We start from the raw sequence: 6,592 nt of genomic DNA, 5'->3' as shown, positions 1-6,592 counted from the left end.
ACAGAGCTCAGAGGAGGAGTGAAAATTACTCATTTTAACTCTAGGCATCTGTACATAGACTTGGACAATGAATATGATCACTCTACTGTATGGTCCAAAGGAAAAATGTACATAAATGGACAGCTTATGAGACTCCAGCTATGGACCCCCACCTTCAAGCCTGAAGAAGAAACCTCTCTAGTTCCTATATGGGCTATATTACCAGAATTACCTTGGCACTATTATCGTCTTGAAGTGGTAACCCCTTTACTGTCCCCAATTGGAAAGGTGTTGTTCTTGGATTTGGCAACCTACAAGAAAACAAGGGGTAGTGTTGCCAAAGTCAAAGTACAAATTGACCTTACAAAAGAAAGACCACAGCATGTATGGATGGGCTATGGTGAAGATGAAAATGGAGCAGGAAGGTGGCAGTCTATTCAATATGAAGGGGTGCCAGATTACTGTCAACACTGCAAACATCAAGGTCACACCATTTATGTTTGTACTGTTAAAAAAAGGGATGAGGATAAGCAGAAAAAGCAAGTTCAAGAAGAAGAAGCAAGATACAAAGATAAGGACAGCACTGACAAGAATAAGGAACAACAGAAAAATGAGCTAAAGCACCAAGAAGACAAACAAAGTAAGGAACAACAAAATACTAGCAGGGCTGCAGCTGAAAAAAGAGACCAAGAACATGCAGGTTGGCAAATTCAAAGGAGGAAAGGTAAAAAAGAAGAACAACACCACCAACAACAACCACAACAACATAAAACACAAGTATAGATGACAAAAGGGGAAACTTCAGCACCCCACCAGCATAATATCAGTAGCAGCAGAGAAGGGAAAACTCCACAGCAGGCAGGTATGGTTAATAGCTCTAAATTTAATACTTGTACTAACCAAACTTGTAATGTAGACTCTGGAGTCCAGAGCTTACTCCCTACTCCCCATACAACATTAGATCCCATCCCCCATAAGCCTATACAGCAGGTTCTACATGGTACTGGAAGTAGCAGACCTTCAGACAAACAAAAAGAGCAAAATATTACAGCTATTTGTACACCAAGTACTGCTGTGAACAATGTGGAATGCAACAATGCCTATGGAAAAATCCCAGGTATTGACTCAATACTCCCACACCCCCATGGCTCCCCTAATTACTTTAATGTCTTAAATGGTATTACTGTTGTGGCTGATAAAGTCTGTGGAGGTGAGGATGGGGGAATACAGGAGAAAACCACTAATCTGCAGGAAGGGGAAACCAAGGGGAAGGAAAATTTGGCTGAACATAGAAAAGATCCTAGAACCCCTGTCAACACTCTTCCAGCAGAAATAAGGTACTCTATGCATTGGCAACAAGATGATATTCAACAAGTTCCAGAAGACAGGTTACAGCTCACTGAAATGGATAAGGAAGGTGCAGAATCTCCAAATAGATGTGAAGGAAATATGGGTGCAGTTACTAAGCTCCTGAATAATAAATATACTCTATCTCTGAGTAAGAACAAGAGGGATACAATGAAGAAAAAGTTAGCTCAGAAACAAAAAAAATCTCTATCTGGAAAAACACAACACAGAGTGAACTATGTGTTGGTTGATGAACAAGCAGGGATTCATGTGACACCTCTTCAAATTCAATCCAGTTCTACTGAAGTGTGTGTTCTTGATAAGAAAGCCATATCATATGACAATGAGGATGAATACAGACCTATTCAATCTGAAGATGAAGAGGATCTGGACCAAAGGGAACAATCTCAAGATGAGGAAACTAGTGCCTCTCCCTTTAGAGCATGGAGGATATTACAGATACTACAATACAGGAGGAGGTGCTGCAGGTCACTGAGGATAAGGGTCTATCACCCAGGGGTCAGCAAGATCAGAACAAGAAGAAAAAGAAACAAGACATCTCCACCAGTTCAGATAATGCTACTTGTAAGAGTGGCATCAAAACAAGGTCCAAATCCATGAAACCTTGATGATGAATACAATATGCTGGAATGCAAGGAGTATTGATACTCAAGGTGCTTTGGATAGACTCCAAAAACTCAAGGATTATCATAGTCTCTCTATGTTGGCAATTCTTGAACCATTTGCTCATCAATCACAGATCAACCAATACAAAAATCAGCTTAGAATGAATAATGCCTGTCATAATCCTAATAACAAGATTTGGCTATTCTGGAATTAGGATGTGGACTGTCACATTAGAGACCAGGATGAACAACAGGTCACTTGTGATATTAAACATGTGTCTAGCCCCAATTCTCACACTATTACATTTGTCTATGCCAAGTGTAAAGATTACTTGAGAAGAAGTCTTTGGGAAAAAATGCTGCAGGTGGCTGATATAGATAAGCCTTGGTGTATTGTTGGAGACTTTAATGTAATCACAAAAGTGGAGGAAAAGCTTAGAGGGCTGCCTTACAATATGAACAAAAGCCTTGAATTCATAAGTGTCATTGAAGCATGTGGCCTCACAGACTTGGGTTTTCATGGCCAAAGCTTCACCTGGTGCAACAACAGGGACAATGATGCTAGAATATGGAAGAGGTTGGACAGGGCCATGGTGAATGATAGGTGGTTAGAGATAATGCCTATGACTACTGTGACTCATCTAGCCTCTACAGGTTCAGATCACTGTCCTCTTTTAGTTGAATGTCAAGATAATCATAGTAATCCCATCAAATACTTCAAGTTTCTTCACTGCTGGACAGAGAATGATACTTTCCTGGATACTGTTAAAACCTGTTGGGATAGGCATATGGAAGGAAATCCTATGAGAATTTTCCACCAGAAGCTTAAGAGGGTAGCTAACACTCTTAGCAAGTGGTCAAGACAATAATATAGAGACATATATACCACAGTTAAAGAGTTTGAAGAGAAAGTACAGCAGGCAGAAGAAGATATCATCCTTGATAATTCTGAGGAAAATAGAAACAAGCTTCATCAAGTGAATGCAGAGTACATTAGATATTTGAAGATTGAGCATTCTATCCTTAATCAAAAAACTCAGATTCAGTGGTTTAAGGATGGAGATGCCAACTCCAAATACTTTCATGCTATCATCAGAGGAAGGAGGAGGAGGTTACTCATTCATAAAATCACTGATGACCAAGGAAACACTATTCAAGGTGATCAGAACATAAAAACTGCTGCCTGTGATTACTTTGAGAAGATCTTTACTGGAAAAGAGGATTTGATCAATGAAGATATCCTAAAATGCATTCCCTGTTCCATCACAGATCAGCAAAATCAGATTCTTAATGCTATGCCTACCAAGGAGGAGTTGAAAGCTGCTGTATTTTCTCTTAGTGATGTGTCTGCAGCAGGTCCTGATGGATTTAATGGCAAATTCTTCCATACCTGCTAGGATATTATTAGTGAAGACTTGTTAAACTTAGTGAAGTACTTTTGTTGTGGACAGTCTATTCCCAAGTTCATCACACATGCCTGTTTGGTTCTACTCCCAAAAGTAGAACATCCTAATAAACTATCTGATTTCAGGCCTATATCACTCAACAACTTCACCAATAAAGTCATTTCTAAGGTCTTTTGCCTCAGAATAGCCCCAATTCTCCCTCAAGTAATCTTTGAAAATCAATCTGGTTTTGTAAAGGGAAGAAGCATCTCTGAGAATATTATGTTAGCACAAGAGATCATTCATGGAATAAAACAACCAAAGATTGGAGACAATGTTGTTATCAAGTTAGACATGGCCAAAGCCTATGACAGGGTGTCTTGGTCATTTATATGTCTAGTGATGAGAAGAATAGGTTTTGGAGAAGTATTCATTGACATGGTTTGGAGGTTAATGGCTAACAACTGGTACTCAATTATTGTGAATGGAGGTAGGCATGGTTTCTTTCATTCTACAAGAGGCCTCAAACAGGGAGATCCTTTATCTCCAGCCCTATTTATTTTAGGTGCTGAGGTGCTGTCAAGACTTCTCAACAACCTTCATCAACACTATTTGTACAAAGGTTTTCACATGGAAAAGAAGGGTCCTCTAATTAATCACTTGAGCTTTACTGATGATGTAATTATTTTCACCTCAACCTCTAAGTATTCTCTCAAGTTGATCATGAAGACTCTGCAGTTGTATGAACATACATCAGGACAGCTTGTTAACAAAGACAAGAGTCAATGTATGATCCCTTTGAATACTGATCCAGCTACTAATGAGAGGGTCACTTCTATCACTGGTTTCAAATCAACTCATGGCCCTATTACATATTTAGGATGTCCCTTATATATTGGGCGTCAAAGGATCATTTACTTTACTAGTATGGTATCCAAAGTGATCTCCAAGATTAGAGGATGGCAGGCCAAAATATTGAGCTATGGGGGAAGAGCTACTCTTGTCAAATCAGTATTGCAATCACTTCCAATTCACCTGCTTTCAGCAATCATCCCTACAATCACTACCCTCAAACAAATTAAAGCCCTTATGTCAGATTTTTTCTGGGGATGGGACAAAGAAAAGAGGAAGTACCACTGGGCTTCTTGGGAGACACTTAGCTACCCTGTGGAGGAAGGAGGTATTGGTATGAAAAACATACAAGATGTGTGTCTGGCCTTACAATACAAACAGTGGTGGACTTTTAGATCCAAGAAGACTTTATGGGGAGAATTCTTAAAGGCTAAGTATTACCAAAGAGCACATCCGGTGATAAAAAAATGGAACACAGGTCAATCTCTTATGTGGAAGCATATGATGGCAAATAAAATTAATATTGAGCCTCATATACATTGGCATATCAATTCAGGTACATGCAGCTTTTGGTGGGATGATTGGATGGGTATTGGACCCCTTGCTTATCACAATAACTATCTACCTAGGCTCAATAATACTACAGTCTCTGAATACCTTATGAATGGGGAATGGAATGTGTAGAAAATCAGAAAATATGCCCCTCCTCAGCTTGTGTTTCAGATCCTTAACACTAAGGTATATTATCATCCCAACATAGCTGATAAAGCATGCTGGAAACTAACATCTCATGGTAATTTCACTTCCAAATCTGCTTGGGAACAAGTTAGAAAGCACAAATGTAAGAGCTTGACTGATAGTTGCACTTGGCACACTAACATCCCTTTCAAGGTGTCCTTTTTACTATGGAGAGCACTCAGATTGAAACTTCCAACCAATGAAAAACTAGTTTAATTTGGAGCTGAACCAGCAGAATGCTCTTGTTGCTACAGGCCTGGATTGGATACTGTTGACCATATATTTGCCTCTGGAAATTTAGCAAAACATATTTGGCAGCAATTTTCCAAATCTTGGGGAATCCTGCAAGACAACTGGCCTCTGAGAAACATCCTGATGAAGTGGTGGACTTCTAAGCCCAATAATGCAGTCCATAAGCTCATGTTGCAGGCAACTCCTATTTTTGTTTGCTGGCATATATGGAAGAATAGATGTGCAAGCAAATATGGAGGAAAGAAATCTAGTTCTACTAGAGTTAAGTTCTCCATTACTAAGGACCTGTACATGCTGATAAGCACTGTCTATCCTTACATTAAGTGGCCTAAGAGTTGGAATGATCTGGTTCTGATGGTAGAAAATTGCCAACATGACACTAAAGTGATCAAAGTTGTGTGGATCAGACCTCCACTTTCAATAGTAAAGTTGAATACTAATGGGAGTGCATTAGAAAACCCTGGGAAGATTGGAGCAGGGGGAATATTGAGAGATCACAAGGGTAACTTGATATATGCATTTGCAACTCTATTAGGACATGGAACCAACAATCAACCTGAGGTACAGGCAGCTACTATGGGCATCCTTTGGTGTCTTCAACATGGTTATAGTAGAGTGGTAATGGAGGTGGACTCAGAACTTTTGACTATGTGGTTGAAGCAAGATATCAAGCCTCCATGGAGCATACACAAATACATGGAAGAACTTCAGAATTTAGTCCAGTTACTAGACTACTTTCATTGCAAACATGTATTCAGAGAAGCCAATTTTGTTGTAGATACTCTTTCTAAGCACAGCCATAAGCTTGACAATACTCAACAATTCTATAATATGCAACAACTTCCACAAGAAACCAAGGGCTACATCAAGCTGGACAAGATAGGGATGGCAAGCTTCAGGAGAAAAAGATTAAAAAGGATCAAACAACCTCCTTGAACTATTTTTATCTTCAATGTTCTAACTTACTCTTCAAATTGGATATCAATATGACTAGTGATAACCACTTTGAAGGTTCTACAGTTAGGACCATTGTAAAGGGGAGAGTCTCCCCTGCATCTTACCTACCTAGGATTAGAGTAGCCTTTTTCTTTTTCTTTCCTTTCCTTCTACTTTTTGACTGTGCAGGAACTTGTACACATGCAACATATCAATCCACAGTTGGAGGGCCAGCTATGTGTGCTGCATATTACAATAGTGGCAGGATGGAGCACTTCACCATTTGGAGCTTGCAGCTTGTGGAATTCCTCCATACAACCAGAACTTACATCAAGGGGCTGGTGCTGGAGTGTCAGCAACTGAGCTTGGAATTCCAACAAATTGCAGCATACAAGGAGAAACTACAGCATAGTTTTTGCTGTGCAGAATTTTTCTTGTTCCTTTACTTGTGCAGGTACAATATACAACTGCAACCTC

The 6,592-nt window shown here is 39.5% G+C and overlaps 1 long non-coding RNA gene across 1 annotated transcript; it reads right to left on the bottom strand.

The window, feature by feature from the left end:
* Positions 1-223: 223 nt before the first annotated feature.
* On the bottom strand, positions 224-6,355 carry LOC129895775 (uncharacterized). The gene is made up of 3 exons (XR_008767843.1): positions 6,245-6,355; positions 880-997; positions 224-290 (listed from the first exon to the last, which is right to left on the bottom strand). It is a non-coding gene; the product is annotated as an uncharacterized LOC129895775 (long non-coding RNA).
* Positions 6,356-6,592: the final 237 nt, after the last annotated feature.

Source organism: Solanum dulcamara, chromosome 7 (genome assembly GCF_947179165.1).
Source record: "Solanum dulcamara chromosome 7, daSolDulc1.2, whole genome shotgun sequence".
NCBI classification, from domain to species: domain Eukaryota; kingdom Viridiplantae; phylum Streptophyta; class Magnoliopsida; order Solanales; family Solanaceae; genus Solanum; species Solanum dulcamara.
The sequence above is the reverse complement of the archived record's forward strand: the minus strand, read 5'-3'. Positions and strand labels throughout refer to the sequence as shown.